Here is a 13,227-nt window from a genome sequence, read left to right as displayed (position 1 = left end):
AGATCTTACTCTTATGCATAAGGCATACTTACATAAAACATATATCTCTGGCATTAAAATTTCACAGTGTGGATGATTAGAGGAAAAAATAAAGTCCCAAAATATCCCTAGGTTTCTTGTTTTTTGTTTTTTAAGTTGAAGAATACTGGTTTATATCAATGCTGTCTAATAGAACATTCTGTAATGATGGGTATGGTCTGTTCTGTGCTGTACGTGACAGTAGTCATGAGGTACATGTAGCTATTGAGCAGTTGAAATGTGCCTTATGTGACTGAAGAATTGGATTTTAACTTAATTTACTTTTAATCAAATTTAAATAACTACATGTACCTTTTACAGTATTGGACAGCACAGTTCTATAGTTTGCTGAAAAACCTGATTTAAAGACACGTGTGCATGTCAATTATGAAAAACAAATCATTTTAGCAATTATCTCCCGGTTGCTTGCTACCAACTAGATTTTTTTCCTTATGTGAAAATATTTATTACCAACTGTTTTATAATTCTATATCCTATGGAGTTGCTCTCAGTTCTCAAACTACAATAGGTTCCTATCTAATCACAGATTTGAGGGCTATGCATTAGGGAAGTCTCTCTCATTTTCTCTTGGAAATTGAAAATATTCTGGATATGAAGGAATCCAAAATGACTTCCTCCCATCAAGTGATCACCACCCAGGAACCAACCCACTAATTCAAATGTAGAGAAGGAGAAATTCTCAAGTCCACCTTTTATTTCTTTTCATAATCCTCACTTAGAATTGCAAAACACTCTGAAATCAAAGACTGTAAATTACATTTTTATTATTTTAATTTGTAAAAGGTTATCTTACTGCACATATTCTAAGATGGGAAACTAAAAATCTTTTCTTATCCAATTACTACATAATAATGTTTAAGTCTATCCTACAGTAATACAAATAAGCATGACCACTATTTAGCACCTTGCTAATTAATTCTGTAGCAACAATACGTATAGTAAATATTATGACAGGTTTACAGATACGATCTAGCAAAATTAAGGTCATATATACTAGTGAATAACAGAAGCAGGATTCTGAGTCAGGTCTACTGGATACCATATTTATGTTCATAATCACTACTATGTAATGTTACTCATCATGAAAGTAAAAGTAAAATATACTACTTAGAGTGATCTCAATATGTGATCATATGTCTATATGTATATGCGAATATAAAAAGAACTGATCTAAAATCTAGTCTAAAATCCTAAAAAATTATAAATCCAATTCTCTAAAAGAAAACAGTGTTTTGGGGCATCTGGGTGACTCATTGGTCAAGCATCTGTCTTCGGTTCAGGTCCTGATCTCTGGTGCTGGGATCTAGCCCATGTCATCTAGCTCCCTGCTCGGTAGGGTTTCTGCTTATCCCTCTCCTCTGCCCCTTCCCCCACTTGTGCTCTCTCTCTTTCTTTCTCTCTCTCAAGTAAATTTAAAAAATCTTTTAAAAAATGAAAAAAGACAAAAAGAAAAATTAGTGTCTTATCATAACTAATTTTTAAATGATAATTTTTTTCACTGTTAATTTTTTACTATAAATGAATATTGCTTTAAATGGTACAATGTACTATAACCACAGTGAACAAAATTTAAAAGAACAAGTAAGGTAATTTTTGCTGTTTTTGTCATACTGAAATTAAAATTTAAAACAAATCATCATATAACTGATTGGGTCTACAAAAGAAATATAAGTGAGGTCGCTAATTATTTAATGAATAATGAAATTTATGTATCCAATCTAACTTTTCAAAATGAAATAATGGGTTTTCATTGTATTTATAGTGAACTACTCAAGCAAAAATTAATTCAATATGATTGCATTGGATCAATGCAGCAGAAATAAGAGCAGATCCAGAAAGCATAGCAAAATGTTTTTAATTACAAGATGTTAATCATCAAGAATAATGACAGAATTTTTGTTATGAATAGAATATATAATTGGTAAGATCTAAAGAAGGTAAAATTAACTCTGGTACCTTAAATTATATATGTGTCATAGATTTTTCTTCATTCTTCTAAGTACAGATTACAATTTACCATGGAGCTGTAGCTCCTCCTAGTTGCTTAGGTTTTATATGTAAATGCAAAGGAATATATTAGGCATATAAAATCAAGAGTCACTAATTCAAACATTAAATAAAAATTCATAGGTGGGGTATGAGGAAACAAATGGGTGAAATCACTTCTACCCCATACATATCCATAGAAAGTCCAGGGGAATGTGAAGTATATCAATTCTTAAAGCATTTACTTAATGAATTAAAGGCTTAACATGGTGTCATTTGATGCATTTTACAATGGTTTTATATGTATACACATACACACACACACACAATAGTCACTACGTAATAGCCCATATTGTTATATATCATTAATTCTTACAGAACACTCAAATTCATTTTTCAAAGGAAGATAATACCAAATGACAGAAATTTCTACTGTCTTCGCAAGCCTGACGATAATGTGTGTAAAGCAAAAGAATTTATAGAACTAACCACCACTTGAAAAGCTGCCCTTATGAGCTTCTAGACCTAGGTCTTCAGACATAAGAAATTAGCATAAAAGGTATTGCGCACTAGCATTAGGTCTGGCAAAAATTTATCCTGTTTTCTGGTTCTAAGTCAACTCTCAATTTTTGTTTCCATCAATTTGTGGTTTATTTTGATGAGAAACCTGATGAGGAATGGGAACATGTTCCTATATATATGAATATATATAATGAATGAATATATGTATATATATATATATGTGTGTGTGTATATATATATATATATATATATATATATATATATATATATATATCAGCTTGCCCAGAATTTTCTTGACTGGGAGATTTCAGAAGAGTTAAATTCATCATGGCTTTGCGTTTTTTTCTTCCTCTTCAATAACAAATAGAAGATAGTGTCGTGGGAGTCACATAAGATCCAAAACTGCCATTTCCCTGAAAAGACGACACAAAGGCATTTTCAGATTTATGTTCTCAAAGAACGTGTTAGCTAAGTGTCTTTCTTTCTGCAAAATAAAACCCTCAGATGAACTAGAAATATACAGAAAACCACTGCTTGGTAAAACAAGAGAGGATTCTTAAATTTGAAAGTTGTAGTGGAAAAGAACTGAGATAAACTTAGTAGTGTTATTGATACAAGTCAATACATCATGAAACAAAAATAATTGATTGGAGAAATTTAACTTTCCTTATTTTAAAAAGGTATAAGGCAAAGTAATATTCTAGAAAATGAAATGGAGTTTTAGCTCAAAATTTAAGTGATCTATGTATAGAGAAATGAAAGAACAATGGTCAAGGAAAAGCTCTCCATTGATTTCTGTATTTTTTAAATTATAATTAAAATTATATGTATATTCAGTTGGTTTAATGTGAATAGGAAAAAAAATTAAGACATTCCCAGTTGTGTGACAGAATTATCAATTTTGTGTTTGGATTTTTAGACCATTCATTCATTCAGAAATTACAAAGTGTTCTGCACTTGTGTTTGGTACAGAGATAAAGCCAAAGCATGAAGATTAGCAAAAGAACTGGACAGCAAAATATGGCGGGGCGGGGGGGGAGGGAGCGCAGAGGGAAAAAAATAAAAGAATTATATCAGGTGTAGGACCAGATATAATAAATCCTAAATAAGCATGAATATCTTTCAATTGCCCTTTTAAAAAAGAAAGTCTGCCAGAACAGATGCAAAACAAAATCCCAAATGATATTTCATTTGCAAAACACACATAAAACTAAAAGACATAGGAATACTAAAAATAAAAGACTAAGCAATAATACATCAATAAATTTGAACTAAAGCAAACACAAGTGGCTATATTGACATCAGAAATCAATATCATCCTTTGGAAACAAATTGGTTTGATACAGAGGACATGAAAATATTCATTCTGGTTTTTAATGAAATGGCCTAACCCATCAATATATAATTTTTCTCTTAAAAAGTAATACATGTACAAGGCAGAAATAGGGAAATTATAGAAAACTCAAAAGCAAAGATTGCAAACTACCTATCACCAGAAGTAAACAGTAATAATTGTACAGTGCTATAGCATTATTTGGATAACAGAGGTAATTTTATTTTATTTTGTATTTTTTTCAGAGGTAGTTTTATAATTGGTTTTATGCATAATACATAGTATTTGGTCACCTGAATTTTTAATTAGCAATAGCATATTCTTAAAAATTCCCCATAATATTATTAATTTCCCACAACATGGCTTTTAGTAGCTGCCTAAAATTTCATCAAAAGGATATAGTATAATTAATCTCAAACTTAGACATTTATATTTATTCCAATTTACACTTTTATCAAATGTACTGAAATAATTACCTTTCTAGGTATGTTTTGAAGCTTTTCTGGACATGTCCTTTGGACAAATTTGTAAAGTAGAATTTCATGGATATGCCTGTGGGAATGTTTGTCTTTTGCCACAAAGAAACTGTTTTGAGCGTTTGGATAAATTATTTCCTAAAGCATGTTGTTTTTCTGCAGTTTGATAGATTTTTTTTTTTTAGTTTGATAGATTTTTACAATTTGAAGACCAACCAAGAATATGAGAAGGTGCTTATTTAATTGCATGTGCACCCTTACTGGTTTTCACTGTTTTTTAAAAAATAGACACCTTTCTTGGTAAAATTATACCTCACTGTTTGAATATGCATTTCACTGCCTGCTAGCAAGGTAGACACTGACATAATAATGTTTCAGAGAAGAAATATTTCTCTGTGTAAATTATCAAGAGAAACAATAACTCAAAAGGAATACATATGTGCAAGTATGCATAAAGATCTTCTTTAGTTATTCCTATTAGTAAAATATTGAAACAAAATAACCTTTATTATAAAAGTGGTTAAGTAGTTTATGATGTATGTTCTTCAGGGACTATTTTACAGTCACTAAAATGGTATGATTGAAGACCAAGTAACATAATGCACAAAAAAAACACAATGCATTATCATTGTATAGATAATATTTTTTTGCAGTTTGAAAGTGCTAATATATGTAAATATTTGAACAAAATTAAAATATAAAAAGAGAATATAGAAAATATTAAGATTGTGAGATTACAGAAATTATTTTTTAGTCTGCATGCTTTTTAAAAATTTAATATGATTTTATGAAGAAAGCAGAAGATGAATTGATGATGAGCTCAGATGAAATGCTGATGCATTTTTTGTGTCCTCATTTTTATTGTTGTTATCATCGTCACATTTCAGGTCTTACTGATTTAACAACTGTACTGATAAACTACCACCCTCCTACATACACCCCGTCTCTAGCCTTGACACAGTTTTCAATAGTTGTTCTTGTTTTTACAGAATTAAGTTGAAACCTCCCTCATAGATCATCCACAAAATTATTTGAATGTTTAGCAAAGACTACCATATTTGACTTCCTGAGTTAGAATCCCAGCTCTACTAGTTAATAACAGCCTGATTTTTTTTAAAGATTTATTTATTTATTCAGAGAAAGAGAGAGAGAGAGAGAGGAAGAAGCAAGCTCCATGAACGAGCCTGACGTAGGACTCGATCCTAGGTCTCCAGGATCACACCCCGGACTGCAGGTGGCACTAAATCGCTGCCCCACTGGGGCTGCCCAACAGCCTGATTTTCAAGCGGTTACATATCATCCTTGTGGCTAAGTTTTACCTGTAAAATGAGCATACAAAGGTACATAAGCCTGTTGCTGGGCTATTACCACAGTGCTTGCCTAATACATAAGACTCAATGAGTTTTTTTTTTTTTTTTTAATAAAATAGTTTCTATGACCTTGATACTCATAGTATTATAAATTCTCCAAGTTACCTTTTAATTCTCAGCCCCATTATGCTGATTAATGATGATATTATTCTATAATGTGTTCAGGAACAGTTTTCACCACACATGCATAACACAAATTTTCTCATATCGGTGCCACATCCCGACTTCTATACCAAAAATCTGGATTGCCCTACCCATGCATTTTATACACATTTCCACTTCTCTGCTGTCTTAGTCAACTTCAAAATAGCAGTCAGGAAAGTACTTTTACAGTAGTGTGATAGAGCCAGCTCACACTGGCTTATGAATGCCGAATATTAAATTTTTTATAAACTTTGTAAGCTGGTTGACATAATTTTGCTACATTGAAATTCAAAAAGATGGGATGATTTGCACGGGGGAAATTAGATAATGTTATAAATAAGACCTTTCCTCCTCATAGTCTTTTCTTCCAAGAGCAAGTTGTTAAACATTTACCAGAACACTACTGTTTCTTTACGCCTTTAAACTCTTTGATTCCTACATAACATACATTGGACCACTCATTTTAAATCAGAAGACATCACTTCAAGGCTTGCTTTTACGACTATTTGATATAAGACAAAGTCACTCAGCGTACAGCTCTCAGTGTGCTTCATTTATTTCTGTGGATAACATCGACTTGACAGCTTGGGTAAAGAATAAATCAAATCACATTTATTTGTGAATCATAAACTGCCATAAAGAAATAAAGTGCTACAATTATCACTTAACATTTCATTGTAACTAGATTTTAAAATTAAATATTTTAGAGACATATTATAGTTTTTAAAATGCCACTCCAGAAAAAATATTTTTTTTTACCAAACCATGAGTTGATGTGCAGCTCATAAGCCATTGCCTATGCCTTTTGTAAGTAGAATGTTATGCTGTTGATTTAAGGATTAAAACAAGCACTTCAGTCAAAGCTCTTTTAATTTTGGAAAGTAGGGATGAATTTATTTCAAAACTAATTAATTTAAATTTGGGGGACTTTCACTCAGAAGTGGTTCTTCTAAGGTTTTGTGCCTGATTTTGTATTTGTGATTTTATATTTTTATTGTTAAAGAAGGGTCCCCAAATTTTATAAGCCAGAGAGGTATTTTGGCTTTAATCAGGAACATTTATTTTCTATTCTATCTTGATTCACAGTTTAGACTGAGGGACTGGTTGGTCTGCCTTGTTTTCCCAAAGGGTCTCTCTCTGATGTGTTCGATTGACTCACAGAACCTAAATCAGTCTTGATGTCAGAATGTCTCTGTGCATAACCTGGAGGGTACGGGGTAAATAAAATCTTTAAATTTCATCAAGACCCTGGATTTAAGGCCCATTCAAATGTAAAAGAAAAACTATGAGCTTTTCATTGATCTCCTTGGTGGAGCTCCTGGTGGAGTTGTCAGAAATGAGAGAACATGCATTGCAAAATGTCACACATTTTGTTCAAAGCCGCAGGACTCTGTAGTGCTTCCATTTGTCAGTTGCATAATTGTAAGTCTTTTTAATCCTACTTTTTTTCTGAATTATCAAAGAAAGATTTCAAGTGCTCAAGATGTATTTCCCCTATATGGAAGTATAATTTGACCTACTAAAGGCCATAAAGACTGGCTATCCTCTTCTGATGGTTACCAAATACAAAAAAAAAAAAAAAAAATGACAAGCTAGCGAGATTCAACAAAATTTAACTAAATGTCATTTTGTTTATGTGAAATGCTTTTTAAAATGCATTTGTGATACTTATCTTCAGAAGTTACAATAAAATTATGTAATGATGTTTAATATAAGCACACCCTACTATTTATGTGCCACATGTCATCTCTTACTCATTAGAGATAAAGTCTAGACTGTCACAGTAGAGAGGCTGGGACATCCAAGGAAGGTGATCCAGCCACATTGGCTGGCTAATTACATGGACATATCAATATTTTGACACTAGTCATGTCGTTATATCCCATTGAATATCAGTCATGTTTATCTAAAATGAAATTGTCCTATATTCAAATTTTAAGCATATCAAAATATTTCTTAGTTTTTATTAAATGTAAACAGAAGTAACCTAAAATAAAATTCTTTTACAAAATCACTTGCTTCTCCAAACTTTTTTTTTATGGTTATTTATAATATTCAGTCTTGTCTACCAAATTACTTTCTTTCCTAGGTAAAGACTTCAATATACATAGAAAATAAGATTATAATGTTGAAGATGACTGAATAAGGTATGCATAATCAGAAACAAATAAGCCATATACTATATATGGCTATATAATAAGCCATAAAATTAATCCTAATGATCTCAATCCTTAGACTTTTGAGTTGGAAGGTGGACTGCAGCAGTCTGACTGCTGAAACTCAACAACACATACTAATGGTATTCTGGGCACTCATTCAGATTAATCTAGAAAAGTCATTCCTAAAGTGTGTCTTCCAAGGTATTGCCAAAGCACTAACTTTGTGCAGGCACATTTGACCTTCACCATAGTCATAAGAGGTATGGAGTAGAAACTATTACTTTATATATTGCTAACCAAAGTTTGTTTAACTGTAGCAGAACCTGTTAAGTAAGTGATACTTGAAGAACAAGTTATTTTCTGCATGACATTAGCAAGGGACCAAATAATTTCTTGGAAATAAAACCCTCTGAATTTATTAGTATTAATGTGCATCAAAATTATAACATACCTGCATATATATATATATATATACACACACACACATACATATATATGTATGTATATATGTAAATCTCATAAGTTCTGACAATACTTTAACATGTTAGTTTCAGTCAATACCTGAGATAATAAGTGATTATCTGTGCAATTAAAACAGGACTCTAGGGATCCCTGGGTGGCGCAGCGGTTTAGCGCCTGCCTTTGGCCCAGGGCACGATCCTGGAGACCCAGGATCGAATCCCATGTCGGGCTCCCAGTGCATGGAGCCTGCTTCTCCCTCTGCCTATGTCTCTGCCTCTCTCTCACTCACTGTGTGACTATCATAAATAAATAAATAAAAAAAATTAAAAAAAAATAAAAATTATACAGGACTCTGACTCATCTCTCTCACTCTGTCATGAATATTATAGCACTATCTCTTGTCTGGTATTGTCTATTTTTAATCTGTCCTCATATGCCTAGTTGCACTTGCATATACACTGTATATACCTTCACCTTGAACAACTCATTTTCCAAAGCTCTCAGTATAGTTGCCTAATTAAACACATGCCTCATTTCACATGCCTTTCTTTCATTTGGTATGATCTAAAAACAGTAAGGGAGCAACATATATGAATTGGAATATTGTTTTTGCTTGTCTTAGCAATTCTGTGAAGGGTACTTTGAATCTCTTCTTCAAAAGCTCCTTCTAATGGCATAGTAATTGTTTTTATGACTTTTCCAATGAACTATGAAGTACTCTAATGTCAGGCCACATTCCTGCGATAATGAAGTCTAAGAGAGAGAAGCCTTCATTTAATCCTGGCCTGATGTATAAGAGTTGCCCCATTATTTTCAAAAAAGAAGTCTGAAAAGATGAGGAGAGATAAGATTCAAATGAGCATCATTATCATCATCATCATCATTTTTATCATCAAGTATTTATTGGTACTTGTTCTTTGCCTAGAGCTCTAAGGACTACTAATGAATTTTAAAAGCCCTGCCCAATCTTGAGGTATGTATAGATTAAAAAATCAAGTATCAGGAAAAGTTTTTGGGAGATCTTTTGAAAATAAACATGGGTTAGACAATGTCTCCATAAACTCCTTTCAAACAATGAGAACATTAGCAAGATGATTATTAACTAAATGCTTAATCCATGCTTGTTTAATCTAATCCCTAAATATATTCAGTAAATTTATAAAGCAGTTCAACATTTAGTACTGTAGGGCATCTCTTGAGATCCATGTATATAATCTAGTTTTATATGAAAATTCAAACTTTAAATCATGATTTTATTTTTATATTAGTGAAATGTGTTTTGCTAATAATTATAATTTATTGACCTTCAACACTTTTTTTTTATACAAACCAGATACTGAAAAGGACTCCTAGGAAAATATTCATTTCCTAGAACATTTTCAGACATCAAGTTCCCAAGAAAGAAACTGAGATCTACATGCAGGGAACTTCTTGAGGATGCTTTCAATAACCATGCCTATAAGGGAGAAACAGAAGTAGACTGGGAAAGGAAGATGCTGAACCAAGATGTCATTCTAATAAAAGGCTCAGTTAATCACTCAGGGCTTGCTGAAGCATCCTTCAGAGTTGACTCAAATTGAGTCACTCTCATACACTACACAGCAGCCAGTGAGGGGGCCCAAACTTAAGCAAAGCAGTTCCCTATAGCCAACGAAAATTCAATTTGTGGGGAAGAATCCATTTCCAAACTGTTGACAGGCAACACCTCCAGCAGCAGGAGAAATGAGTTCCTCTCTTTTGAACAAGGATCTGGAATGTTTATCACTTCATAAACCACAGTCAATTCCAACTACTTTCAAAAATAAGTACACTTCATCTAAAAACTGCTCCCTGTGTATTTTGATTTGTCTCTTTTTCTGAGTAAAACCAAGAGGGTAATTACTGGGAAGAACTATGACTTCTGTCATTGAAGCAGTTCTTAATACTATAGCTGACTCATCTTCCTGCTCCCCTACTTAAATTCTATTACTTTCATCCTTATTTGCTAAAATATGCTTCTTAGTGGATTACCTAGTGAAGTAATACAGAATGTTATGCCTGAGAGTTCTGCTCTCTTAGTAAGGCTGTAGCTGATGTATTTTGTCTATTTCCTGATAACACTGGGCAAAGAAGTACCAACAAATATACGTCCAGTAGGTCAGCTTGATGCCACATGTTTTCATCTTTGTCCCTATATTATAACAGCACCTATATCATCCTGAGAGCCTCCACCAATAACTCTGTAAGGATAATGACTTCTTTCCTTACCTGATTATCTTGGCACAAAGAGGGTAAAGTGACTATATGGAAATCTAGTGGTATCCTCTTTATTCCCTCCCCCAGGTAATTAGGACCTGTAGATGATGGAGCTTGTATTTTTAGGAATGCAAAGCACAATTTCCCAGTGGTTCACAGAGAGTGATGATATATGATCCTACTCTTACTTTTACCCTTGGTTCCCAATTTCATGTATTATACTTAATTTAGGACATAATATCAATAACATGATCATTATGAGTGTGTAATGCATTCTATAAGATGGTGCCCCATCCCCATAAGCTCTCATCTCCAAGTTAACACCTAGCAGTTTGGGGATGATGTAGTGTAATATAGAGCCATTGGATTTCATGGTTATATGATCATCAGTACGCTTTTCTATAAAGTAGATTCCTTGGTCCACTGAGATGTTATGAGAAATTTGATTTTGGGGGTCACCACTAAATAAGCTCTTGATTAGTAATGCTGGCTAAATGTCTCTTGGCAGGAGAGACAAGGAAGATATATCCATATCTAAAATAAGTGTCAATTCTAGTCAAAATGAATCACTTAAGTTCAGTATAACCTCCTGACTACCATGTCACTGACAACTTAGGTCTCTATTCCTAGCAGATTGGGTATTAAAGGAAAGCAATAACTGTATTAGTCTTGGAACATGAGTATCCATACATAGAGCCCATGCATAGCTTCTATGTTTAGCATCTACTTTGTTCATGCCTATTGTGGTTGCTGAGGACAGAGATGACTGATATTAACTGAGTTCTTTTGTAGGTGGCTATCTTCATGCTAACCTCATTAATCCATATATATGTCTCTTTTTCATATTTTTTTACTCAGATTGTCTTATACTTTTCCTTCCAGTCCAGTGATAAACCAGCCAGGTTATTTTCCACCACTTATGAGTCCAGGTATATTCTTATTTGGCCTACCTCTAATTCTATCCAAAGACAAGGACAACAACTTCTTGAATGAAAATCTTCCTATTGGGAGGATTTTTTTTCTAACTTTATCTTTGTAAAAAACCTCTGAGTGAAGCTACAGGAAAGTTGCCATCATTTTCAGTTTATATCCATAAACCGAATGAACCCATCCACAAACCATGCTCATGCTTTGTTCATCATCCTTCAGATGGTAATAAGGGAGGGACTCTTTCTAGTACAGCCACAGTGTGAATTGAGGGAGAGCAGCAGTGCATAATATAGGAGCACAAATTACACATGATCTCTGGTCTACTCATATTTGATCCCTGATATACCATCTACAATGGATTGTTACTGCAAATGCCCAGTGCTTAAGATTTATTAAATGAAACTCTGCCCATGTGGATATTTGATGTCTTATAGTCTTATGTCTTATAGTCACCCCTACCAGGGTCCAAAAGTATGGTAGGAACTTTTTTTCCAAGTTTAGGATAATTCTCTGCTGCATAGGCTTAGCCTAGAGTCTATGATCATCCTCCTCAATATTCCCTACATTGCATATTTTTCATTGCAGACATCTTTAATAACATAGAGATGATTGAGATGAATGACCCAAAGAACAAGATAACATGTGCTACAGAGTTCAATTAATTTAGTAAAATTATTGTACGTTAATCTATTCAAATATATCTTTTGCCATATTTCTTGTCCTTTTCCTTTCCTTTTTACTTTTAAAATACCAACTTAAAGTAAGTGAGAGTCCCTGATACCAGCCCACATTTCTTAGATGCTCTGTTCTGTTTTCTTTCTTTCTTTCTTTCTTTCTTTCTTTCTTTCTTTCTTTCTTTCTTTCTTTCTTTCTTTTTATCTCTGGGCATTTCAACCTAATAAATTCTACTGATTTGTTTTCAAATTCAGTGGTTGTTTCTCAGCTATGTCTAGTCCACTGAGAAGCTCACTAAAGGGATTCTTCATCTGTAAGTATTATTTATTAGCATTTCCATTTGAATATTTTTAATAATTTCTTTTTTTTTTTTGACATTCCTCATTGATTGATTCATTGGTCAAATATTCACCTGTTTTTATATGTTAATTATATTTTGTATTTCCTCTCTGATAGTTTTAAACTCTAGCTCCTTTCTTATCTCATTCCACTGATGATTTGTGGGTATGGGTTTTTTTCATTTTGTTTTTTTTTTTGCTTTTTGTGAGTGTCTTATAATTTTTAAATTTATTTACTTTTAAACAAAACTGTGAATTTTCCTACATTGCTCCTGAAAGAATAGCATTTGTTGGACTGCCTGCCTGGAAACACTTTATGATAGTTGATCTATTTTTTTTTAATTTAAATATTGTTGATAATAAAATATCTTGCTATAAAATTCTCCTTTTGATCTAAAAAGGTTTTTTTTTTCCATTATCATATATCATAATTTAAAATGGTTAGAAGTGTCCATCTGAATTTTCAAAGTCATTGATTCCTAAGTCCATTAATTATGTGATTATTGCATGCTTGCATTAATTTATTAGGTCATTCATATACCATCCTACTATGTAAGT

The 13,227-nt window shown here is 32.7% G+C and overlaps 1 protein-coding gene across 1 annotated transcript in view; it reads left to right on the top strand.

Moving 5' to 3' along the window:
• Positions 1-13,227, top strand: part of EYS (eyes shut homolog) — a 1,522,493-nt gene that overhangs the window by 557,189 nt on the left and 952,077 nt on the right. The gene's annotated exons all lie outside the window — the stretch shown is intronic.

This window comes from Canis lupus, chromosome 12 (genome assembly GCF_003254725.2).
Source record: "Canis lupus dingo isolate Sandy chromosome 12, ASM325472v2, whole genome shotgun sequence".
NCBI classification, from domain to species: domain Eukaryota; kingdom Metazoa; phylum Chordata; class Mammalia; order Carnivora; family Canidae; genus Canis; species Canis lupus.
This window is presented reverse-complemented; position numbering and strand designations above follow the sequence as displayed.